Source organism: Athene noctua, chromosome 18 (assembly GCF_965140245.1).
Source record: "Athene noctua chromosome 18, bAthNoc1.hap1.1, whole genome shotgun sequence".
In the NCBI taxonomy this organism is placed as follows: domain Eukaryota; kingdom Metazoa; phylum Chordata; class Aves; order Strigiformes; family Strigidae; genus Athene; species Athene noctua.
This window is the reverse complement of record NC_134054.1, coordinates 4,273,982-4,285,993: the sequence shown is the minus strand read 5'-3', so window position 1 is coordinate 4,285,993 and position 12,012 is coordinate 4,273,982. Positions and strand designations below refer to the sequence as shown.

General features: G+C 36.2%; 1 protein-coding gene and 1 non-coding gene across 3 annotated transcripts in view; both read right to left on the bottom strand.

Moving 5' to 3' along the window:
* Nucleotides 1-12,012, bottom strand: part of QTGAL (queuosine-tRNA galactosyltransferase) — a 125,913-nt gene that overhangs the window by 35,581 nt on the left and 78,320 nt on the right. The gene's annotated exons all lie outside the window — the stretch shown is intronic.
* Nucleotides 6,425-6,531, bottom strand: LOC141968110 (U6 spliceosomal RNA). The gene has a single exon (XR_012634810.1). It is a non-coding gene; the product is annotated as a U6 spliceosomal RNA (small nuclear RNA).

Sequence of the window (12,012 nt, the reverse complement as noted above, 5' to 3'; positions counted from 1 at the left end):
TTAAAACATTAGCAGCTTGTTCATAACTGAAATACATTACTTCAGAGGTGCTAAATGTCAAAAAGTCCCCCCCCAAAGTCACTGGGAGCTGAAAGAGTCAAAACAATTCCAGAAAACCAGAGCAGACATGATTAGTCAGTACATGGTTATTAGCTCCACACTAATTACAGGGGCAATTGAGTATGGCCTGAACCGAACAATGACCAAACAGTAATCCCAAAAGAAAACAACAGTAGGGAGAAAAGCTAGGCTAGAATGCATTGCATTGAATCTCATTTCTGAATGAAAGAAAATCTTCAAAAGAAAGTCTTGAGCCTGCTGGAAAACGTGAAGTGTGTTTGGAGAGGCTAGAATGCCATTTCCTCAGTGCAGCCAGGTTTATCAGGGAACATAAATGCACTTAATCTAAAGATGTAGCTCGGTGTAATTAGTCATGCTCACATGCAAAGAACATACATCCTAAATATCTTAGATAATCTGTGTTCCATTGACGTACATACTTAAGTGAAACCTAATAGAAAAAATTTGAAACACAGAAAAAACCACAAAAATGTCACCAAATGATATGATGATGATTGTATAGCAAACCATCACACACTGCATACAGTCATGTCTTTCCTAAATCAAACAGTGCTCTATAGCTCACTGTCCATCTCTGAAAAGCTACTAGAGGGGAATCACACAGACAAAACTGAGACAGATAATGAGGTGGCTGGATTGCCACATATGATTTCAGGGTCTTATCCTTCAAGAAAGTCTTTGAACCTGGAACAATACACCAGCTAAGAGTCAAAGAACTGGTAAAAATGCTTTTTCTATATGAACATTTATAATGTGACATCAAAATAAACTTTAGGAAATTTAAATTTGTGCTGCTGCCACAATGGAGAAATTCATGCTATCTTGTCCCTATCTATGCTAACAATAACATTTGTGAAGCTGAAATTCTTTCTTTTTTTTTGTTAGCTTAGTTTTCAGCTCGATCTGCTCCCTGATCCAACTAACCACAAAAACACTAGTGTTACCACAAAGGAGGATGTAGGAAAACAGGGCACCAAACACACAGAGGACAGCAAGACCATTCTTTTCAGCAGCAGTACAGACAATCCATAAATAATCTTTAACCTGATAGGGGCAACTATATGCTAAAAGTCTAGATTTACAGTACATCTACATTAATTGAAGAGCTCTCCCACTCCTCCTGCCTCTGGCTATGCATCACAGTCACATATAACAGCATTGGTACTACCTGACCCCACGGCCAGCTAGATCCAAGCACTACATCATTAAGAAAGCTATTATTTCCTTTTTTTTTTTTTTTTTTAGTGTTAGTTTTCTATAGCCTTAGTTCTCTCAATCGGTTCACTGTGGGGTCAGACTAGCAATAGTGCTGACATACTGGAGGGGGAAGGAACAAACTTTGGAGAAGAAAACAAGACCTCCCTTTTTGGTCGTTGCCCACAGTTAATCAGTCCAGCTGTAATATAAAACGGCACCCTCTGTCTGGATACTTACAGTGATGGGAGGAGAACTGGCTCAGGAAAAACCCTAAACTCCTAACAACTGTATCAAAACACTGCAGCATTTGTCAAACTTTTGAAAGCTACCTTCAAGAGCTTTTGAAATTTCATCTGCAACAGAAAAAAAAATAACCTCAATCTTCTGCAGTTTGGAAATCCTAGATTTCAGCTTGGTTTAAGTCAGATGGGAAAGTCTCCTCTGGGTTTCTTTTTTGCCTATTCTTGTCATACACACTTGCCAAGGTGTTAAAAAATGGTTGGACTGGCTGACTCTCTGATAAAAACCGCAACTTCTCACTTTGTGAGATTGTCACCTAAGATTTTATCCATAAATCTTTTGGATTGCATGGACTGGAACAAGAGAAACAAAGAGGACATGCTAGCCTTAATCTGAAAATCAGACAAAAATCATAACTTGAATTATGATGCAGCTCTGTAACAGCTATGTTTAATTTTCTTGGAAACATTCTCCAGCTCTGTTGAACAAATGTCCTGCATCACCTTGGAAACTCAGTGGGCTTTCAGACCTCCTTGAGGAGTTAAGTCAGCATATCAGAAAGCAGTTTGGACCTGTGAACCTTTCACACACAGCTGTACTGGAAGATTAATGTTTAATAACATTTGTCATTAATAAGAGTACACTGTAAAGATTGTTTATATATAATATAGTTGAACAACCAATTTGTTAAAAACTAACTACAGAGCTTGTAGATGCAGGTATAAATCTGTTCAGACTTAGAATTCCTGAAGAACACAGTGTTGTCAGAACCAAATTTTAATCCGTTGTCATCAGTTTCCAGGTGACAGAGACAGACTGCTATTTCAGCACCAAATTTTAAAAATTATTTAGAACTTCTATTGTCCTCTGGTTTTATTCCAAGGATGAAGTAGCAAGTAATTGAAACCGATTTACTCTGGTTTATTCTTGCTAACTGTCTATTAAATTGCAGTCAACTATTATAGAAATTCTCTGAAAATAAATCTGAAGAATATAAAGAGTTGATAAAGTGACTTTATTTGTTGTGGTTCAAAGCTGTCAACAGCACATGTAATTCTGGTCCCCACTGATGCTCACTTCAGATCATGTCAGCATTCAATATGAAATTGAAGTTCCAATACTGAGAAAGGCATCCATATGTTTATAGTAACTCTTCAAGGGAAGTTCTGTTTCATGAACCAGCAAATCAAAACCTAACAGCAGCGTGCCAAAAGAACACATGCAGATGGTGAAACAACCTTATCGCATTATGTCAAGCAGAATACCGAGTGGAAACCAGGCAGTTCACAAGAGCAACATATTTAATCAAGGGCCCAGGCTGCTTTCCAGCGCAACAAGCTAATTCTCCAAAATACACTACACGTTTAATTCTACTTATGTTATAGCATTTATGAAAATTATATCCACACAGACCAAGGATTAGAACCAATCTGCTCTGTTATGCTTTCCAATAGTCAGGGTGATACAGTAACATGTTAGAAGGTGAAAAAGAGAACAAAACAAAACAAAAAAAATCACATGGCGGAGGGCCACAATGATTTTGTGAGCTGTAGGCAGACCACAGGCTAAAGGACAACACTCTTGACTATAGAAAAAATTATGTGTTAACATACCAGTGCATTAATTCAACAGTGAGTGTACCAGGACCTCACTACTAAAGATTACTGGGTTCACACCCAGAATCAGGTGTGTGTATTGGTGTGACAGAAGAGGTACGGAAATTGGGGAAGAGAAGACTCATCCTACTTCAAAAAAGTATTCAGCAAATAAGATTTTTATTAAAAAATAATTACAACAAACTTTATTAAGCTTTAAGGAGCCTAAACACCCAATCTGGTATGGATTACATTCAGTTAGTTTATATTGTACTGAACTGGTTTACCCTTTCATATGCCTATATAAATAACTGCCTGTATCACCTCATCATTGCATGCTTTGACATTAACTGAAAATCCCTGCTCTAAAGAAGCTGGGATCTGGCACAGCAAAAAGCACATTCTAAAAATAAAACAATGCCATGACTTTCCATACTGAAAGGTTGATATATACATAGCAATTCTGGTGCACGCTTGACTAAAAATCAGCATTACTTAACCCTCACAATCCCAAACTCAGCAACAAAACTAATCAAAAAGAATTCAAGGGTCCTAAGAATTGCTAATGCCAGTGAAATCAGAGAGCATTCAACACCTCCAAGGCGGTATTCCAGTCCTGCGCTTCTGGAAAAATTATGATCCCATGATTTCCTCAGGATTTGAAGCCTTAAACTAGGCTGAAATGTTTCACACTTTGCAGGAAACACAGACTCTTTGCAAAAATGTGAGCCACTGTAAGATGATGCTTTCTAGTTGCTGTATCTGTTTTTCTATCTAGTATTTCCTCCCACTGTTTGAAGGGACCTATACTGTTTATTTTCTGTAACAACTAACTAGATTATACAGCTAGATCCCCTTTAAGTATACAGCTGGAGAGTAGAAGCACTGCACTACAGAGATGTTCTCTTACACCTCAGAGTACAATCCCTTTCAACATTTCAAAACTTAATTGAGGTTTAAATTAAGATTTTAAAAAAAAGGATTATAAAAGGGTTATAAAAGTTAAGTGCTCTCTCTCTTTGGTCAATCTTCCACACAAATACAGTCTAATGATCAAATACAGCTTGTACACACAAGCTGTAGCAATAATAATTTATGTTTGATATTTTAACCTTCACAGTCACTGTATGATGGACAGTTAACTTTTTTAAAATGTATGTAAAAGGTCTTAAGCCTATTCAGTAGTGCAGCCAGTCAATAGTTCAGTACAGAATACCTACATAACAAAGTACTGCATGGTTTATGGAGTGCCAGGAATATGTATAAATATTTTTTTAAAAATAAAAATTATTCTGCATTCAAAGTTATTATAATCCTAATTATATAGGCTAAATAATAACACCAAGACATAAATATTATTAAAAGCTGATGTTTGCTTTTTTTTTTTTTTTTTAAAATCTTCTGCTAGTTGAAAAGAAAAACTGTTCATGAAAACATTTATGGTATATTTTAATACTTTCTAAAGCATACCTAAATCTTGAGGGATGCAATGCATGAATCTCTCATACTAATCCCTGCTTCCCACTTCCCTACATCCCAACACGTCCAGTTCTCATGATGTAAGCAGACAACAGTAATGGGAGGAAAGTTGAGAGAGCAGTAGTACTGGGAGAAAAAAGTGTAATTTGTTTGAACTGCTCTAATGAACTCCCTTGTCCCTCACAGTTTATTACTTTCTTAGTGCTTTTCACCCAGCCATTCACTTTAAGAAAAACATGATAGTCATTTTTATAGCTATTTGACCATTATTATACCAAATCATAAAATTCTATACAAATAGTATTCCCTATGTTATATAAAATTTTAATATCAAGTCTCTGCACTGTTGGATGTGAAACCACCATCTGAAATGAGTAAGAGGGTGTGTATTAATATGGCATCACCTTCTCCTGACATCCCTGGCTCCAAGAGTGCCGCAAAGAACAAAATGCAGAAAAGACTGCTTATATCCAGCTGAACTCTACCTACCTTTTTTTTTTAAAAAAAAAATCTTCTGCTGAAAGGAAATCTGTTTACAAATTTTTCTAAAGGTAAATATATTAACTTTGGGTTTATTGTCTAATACATATGTATTGAATTAGATGTGGTTTTGCTTTATATGAGCTAGCCCATGCCAGCATCATTGTGCTGGATAATTGAGAGCGGACTATACTGCTGAATATCTCTTTTTTGTAGTTGAATGCTCCTAGTAAAACCCAATAACAAGCGCCATTCTTGTAGTCTTTTTCAGAGCTTTTATCTACTAATGACGATGAATTAACCTACTGCTGAAACCAAAAGAATGGATGCATGCAAAGGGAACAGCCTGTATGATTTTAGCATGTCTTTACATCTTTTTTTCTTGTCTGTAAGCTGCTAAAAGTGGTCTTTGTAACATCCATGCCTTAACAAGTCTCTCTAATTTTTGGAGAGTTTCCAGTATTTAAAGAGTCAAGTATTTACAATGGAAGAATTACTCCATCCAGTAAAATTAAGCATTCTGTACCAAGAGGTTGCCTACTTGGCTTGCTGTTTATGCTGAGCTTTTACCATGAAAGAAAGAAAACAATCTACTTAAAGTCATATTAGCAGATACAAAATCGTGATTAGAAGAAACAAGAAATATGCTAAGAAGCAACACTGACTAATGCTCATAAGCCTTAAAAATGACCTTTTCATTTGTCTTTTGGACATGTCATTTAGTATTTTTAAAAGATGAAGGCTGAATAGGTCTTTTAGATTTTGAGACAATACCCAAATGAAGATAACTGAAATATTCTAGGTTATTACAACAGAATATATATTTACATAGTGATTTTCATCTCAAAGGTCTATGAAAAACTAAAGATAACATAAATGTCCTTTTTGCAATGATAGGACAATTATACTCTTACAAAGAGTTATAAAATCTGTAGTGTTCAGAAGATTATTTGGAAGTAAGGATTATTCATCTTCTGTCTATGAAAACCACCAGCTAAGTTTGTGACTTATTGAATAATGTTTAATAGATAACACATATGGCATGAAGACAATCATGCTAACCCTGAAATGGCCTGGAAAATCGTCTTTGCTTTGGATTTGCACTGTTAGCAGTGTCCTGCTTTGAGTGTGCGGCAGGAGTCTCTTTGGTAGCAGGGAAGAGGGCTACAGCTGTGGCCCCCTATGAGAAGCTTCTCAAAGCTTCCACGGCTCCAAGTCAGACCCACCTTTGCACCAAGGCTGGGCCGATTTGCAGCACCTCTGCAATGATGTATTTAAGAAGGGAAATCTGGGAGGAGTTGCAGGAGTTGTGAGGAGAAGTTGCGAAGAGAACATCTGTGTAAACACCTAAAAACCATATGGAGCGCTTCACGAATTTGTATGTCATCCTTGTGCAGGGGCCATGCTTATCTTCTCTGCATCGTTACAATTTTAGTATATGTGCTGCCGAAGTGAGCACGTAGTGTTTCCTGTGCTGAGTTTGTGGGAGCCTGATATAGTCAATCTGCCAGGCCTCCCCGTACTTATATTTTAACCATCATCCTCCATACCAAAGGGGTTTTAATCATCTGGCTTGCTTGATCGCAGCACATGTCTGACGTTCATGGATAACCTGTGCACTAAGTCTCCACGGGTAAGTCCACCCCTCAGTCATTAGCCCATCTATATGTGCCAGCTCTGGGGAAGCATATACTGCTGTTGGCTGCATTTTACTACTCTTTTCCTTTCCTACTCATCTTCCTAATGACTTCTCCTCCAACTTCATCTCCCCACATGGTGTGCAGCCAAAGAAGTATGACTATCCTGCCTTTGAAATGGATGATGCTATGATCACAATTAACAAAGTAATCAGTTGTTTGCTCCTCTAAAACTTGCTAGTAAAGAGGGAAACAAATTCACATAAAAAACAATACAAGAAACTTTTTCACATACCACCTTCTAAAATTCTAAAATGTTCAACTCATATGTGAATAAACTTCCTGGCAAATCTCAACTTCAGCAAATTTTAAAATGCAGGTATTTTGAGAGAGAAACATCAAATACTTTTGAGCGTTCATGTTTATCCAAAAGCATAACATATCCTATCTACTAATGCTCACTGATTCTCCTTTTCAGATGAATGCTTGTGTTATAAAAGTTGTATGCAACCTGGAAATGGGGAGACACATGAACCTCAGTTAAATGAAAGACATACAAGCATCTTCTAAACAAGCACAGAATTGTAGCTAAGGAGATCACTTCTGAATTTGAGAAGTTCAGCTGTGTGCTAATGTATATGCAAAAGATCCGCAGAAGAAATATGAAATATTCATGCAAACTTGCTGTATTTATTTCAATACAAATGGTGTTTCTTCTGTGGGTTTTTTCCCCCTACAGACTTTTAACACTTAGAATAGACAAAAAGAGAAAAAAATAGATTCTTATTATTTGATTAACAACTGCAACAGCAGAATGTTTTCTTTAGGAAATCAAAGCAAACTTTACCCTAAATCTCTCCCTCATGTCTTCCATCATATCACAAGTCTTTAGGGGGGTATTAAAGTACCAAATGCATTCCAGTGCTCTGAGAGTGTTTGATTTGCATTCTGTATCACTTCAAAATTGTGAATAGGAGAAAACAAAGAAAAGACAGAAAACAAAAATCAGTTATTTAATTATTTTAGAAAAATAAAGTTCACTGATAGTGGAAGAAACAGTAACACGACATACTTCACACAGGGGAAAAATGAAACGCTTCTCAGAGTTTTGTTTTACATAAATGGCCTAACATTAGCCTTCTGCATACTGTTTCAAATCTTTTACTCCACAATACACTTTCTCATAATGATATATACTAAAGGAAGAAAAAACCCACAACAGTACCTCAGCAAAAGTTTTTACACACACATATACATGTTGATAATGAAAGGGACCTAGTGCATGTCAAGAACCCAGCGATCTGTTACAAGTTTGTTTTTCAACAGTGCAGAAGACATAAATGAAAAGACCTCAACCAATCCTGAGAATATGCAGAAATAAAAATTAAGTGCCTATCAATTTGTAAAAGTCTGAGAAAAAACAGAGCTAAGAGTACTACAAAGCTTTTCTCTCCTATCTGCATTCTCTTGTTTCAGCCTCCCTAATAAGTTGTTGATGGGTTTATATGTGGGATTTGATTTTGTAGGTTCTTTCACTGCCTCCCAGCCAACAATCTGATCAACATTTTCTTTTATTTGTGACTGCTTACTCTATAACCAAAACTCTCAGAGCATGGGTAGTTTGAAGGTCATATCATATCTTTGAAACTGGGCTCTTAAGTATGTATCACTCCTGATATGTCTTTCTACATCAAGTTCTATGTGAACTTGGCATTCCCCATCACTGGTTTGAATTAGTTACTGTTCAGTCAGTCATTGAATCTATCCAGCATGTTAAAATATTTTCGAAGTCGCAGGAATTCAGTGATAAGAAAGAAGGTAATAAATAGCTTAAGATCTTCCAAGTAGAGGCTGGTATGAATTAGCTTCAGGGCATTTATGCTCCAATTAGAACAAAATAAATCAATAAAAAAGAGCAAGGATTAGGGCCCGGGTTCATCCTAAATCAGAGACATATAAGCAAGCAGCCCAGGCAATATGGGTCCTCTCTACCACAAAGAATTTCTGCCATGGGGCAACTCAACTCATCTAAGATCTCTGTGCCATCTCTACTGAGTGCAGTGGAGCTCCTAGAGGGTGAGGCTGCTAAATTCACTGGTTCAGGTAAGCACCTTTAAATGGGTGAATATCTGCATGAGCCTCATGTATCCATACATTCCTGTAATCAGATTATTATAATTACCCTCAAATTGATTAAATGAATTTCTGTAATAAGAAATAATATCTGAAAAACTGCTTCAGTATGTTATGTGAATCTGATACTAAGCAAAGTGCAGCTAAAAGATTCAAAGAATTAAGAGGAAGTAATTTTTGCTACACACATGAAAAAGATTTTTTACATTCTTTTTTAATACCTTTTTCTTATCCTGTCCTGCAGAAATACTTAAAAGGAAAGTAGACATGTACTGTCTGGCACTCAGCATATATCATTAATAAATAGTAATGGCATCGTAGAAACATGGCAGCAAAAGGACCTTGCTACAATTTCAAAGAAAAAATATTAATAACTATCTAAAGGAAACCAAATGAATCAGAAAATAAGATGTTGATTTTCCAGCTGCCAAAAAGCTGAAAAATCTATGGAGGAAACAGATGCTAGAATTGTGCTTAATGTAATTTAAAATCTGAAAACAGAACAGCAGTTTTGGCTGTACTGAAAAGCAAATATGGTGATAGCACCAGCTGGGAAGGATCTACTAAGCAGCTCTTGTGATTTATATGTTTGAAAGTTTCATGGGTCACTCAACATAAACACCTTTGTTTGTCACACACATCCTGCTAAAAATGATTAAGATTTAAACGAGGTTTCAAATCTCTGAATTACAAATTCTGAAAAAAGGTAGTGTAAAATGCAGAGGCACAGTAACAATGTGTGCTGTCCTTAGAAATACCGTGTTTAAAAATATTTTATAATCCTAATTTCCCTGTCATTATTTTGTAAAATTTAGATAAGATCATTGATAATTTTCCCAAAACTCAATAAAATTTCAAAAACTCAAGGAACTTTCAGCAAAGCTTTGTCTATATTTTTTTTCTAATAATCATTGATGCAAATCATTACAAAAGTTGGTCCAATCTTTCCTATAATAAGGGAAGACACCAGTTTGGACATTCCTATAGGGAACAGCAAATCTTTCTATCAGCATGAATGGAGTGCTCGGTGTTACAAACTAAGTAAATGAGGAATTTCACTGCAAACAAGTCATGGTGACAAACATCCATAACTTTGAAGCTCAAGTACAATGCCAGTGTAACAAAAAATTCAAAAGAGTAAGATCATTAATCAGATCTCCCCGTAAAACTTTATCCAACAGCTTTGTATTAAGCACAATGAATATATGGACAATACTTATTCCTATTTCTCATATTTACTATTCTTCATAATTGTGGTTTTAAGGCATTATGACTTATAACTACTATTTTGTCTCTAGACATCCACTGCAATCTATGAGAAATTGAGCTTCTAATTAACAACATCTATGATTTCTAAATCTGAAGCTCTGATGAAAAAAAGTATATTTCTAGGATTAATACACCTCTGCCCTGTGGTAGCCCTGGACACATTCAGTTAGAGTTCCTCTTGGCCAGCACAGGCAATTCTGGCGTTCTGAAGCCAGTTCAGAAACACCTACATCCTTCCCTGCATTGCATAAGAAATTCAGCAAATCTAATACTCTGGGAATTAAACTCCCATGTTTGGTTTAATAATATCCAACATAAGCATGTTGGATATAACCTCTATTATAACCTCTTTTTGGAAGTGGGAATCTCTGCCCTTTTCAAAACTACACCACTTCACAAGAGAAGGCCTATGTAAAAATAAATTATAGAACCAGAAGTATTCACATATTGCAGTAACGGAGTCTGAATTCCAAAATCAGCATAACCTCAGAAATAATCCATTAAATCCTGATTCAGGAAACCATTACTTCAGTAGCATATATGTAGGCAAGCTGCATACGTTTAAATATTTAGCTAGGTTGAGGCACTGATGAACAGCAATTTTTCACACATGCACATGAATTATTCTGCCCCTGCAAAATTCTTTGGAGATTAGAAGAAGACAGCTTTTTAAAGAAAAAATGGATCTTGAAAAATATGCCACTTCATCTATAAAATCTGTATTTATGTTGTGAAGGTTACCCATCTTCTCTACTAGCAACAAGACCTCTTTTCCAATTTGAATTCAGTGAAAGAACTGCAAGTTATGATCTTCCCAAAACAGCTGAAGCATTTTAGCCAATGCACCCAGTTCCGTGATAATAAACATGTTCTTCCCCTTCAGAAAAAACTTCAAATACTGCCAAAAGACCATAAAACTAATGAGGTATAATACCTTCAGGACTTGTTATTCTGGCATATTTCAACCAACACCCTGTGAAAAATGACAGCAATGCTGGACCTATGAAATACAACCTGTGTTAGTGCAATAACTGGTCAATGAGGAACCAGCCACAGAAGAAAAGAGGGAACTCCAACAGCAGTTCTCTGGACTGAAACCTTCAAACTCAGCAACATCATTTCTAAATACACAAATGTTACTGACTGGTAAGCCTTCCAGCTTGCTAATGAAAATGAGAGAAGAAATCAGCTCTTTAAAGCTCACGGAACATGAAGAGACGTCCTGTTCAGTTAAAATTTCAATTTGTTTTCCTACTCCACTGAAATGTGAGAAAACTTAATTCTAAGATGAAGTAGAGAACATGGTGCTGGATGTTACTGCTGCTATTTGTACTGTACAACTGCCATGGAGGACAAGGAAATAAAATATCCTTCAGGCTGAGAAAAACTGCCCTTTAATAGAAGTACCAGAGGAAATAAGGAAAGTACACTTACTTTAGTCCATACACATGCTTTAGCTTCTTCCCTGCACCAGGTGTGCCAAGTTTTTAGCATTGAAGCAAGTGTGACACTTCAAGCACTTTAATTTGAATTAAGTTGTTAATAATAACCTCTCCCTTTCATTTCCAAGGGGAACTTCTCACATGTTTCATTCCATACAATGAAACTATGTTTATACCAACCGCCACTTAGAAGAGACACAAACCAGGTTTATATACAGTATCTGCAAAATGTAAAGTTAAAAAATTACACGAAGCAGCTGTACAGCATTTTAAGTTAAATGGAAGATGTTTCTGTTTCCACTTATATCAGTGAAAATACAAACTACCTTCACTGACTTCAGTAGAATCACCACATCCAGTGCATAACTGGATGCGATGTTTATACCTTCTGATCCATAATATGTTTCTGACATATCTACAAGATCCTTTGGAGGCAGACATAAACTCTTGGAGAGGACG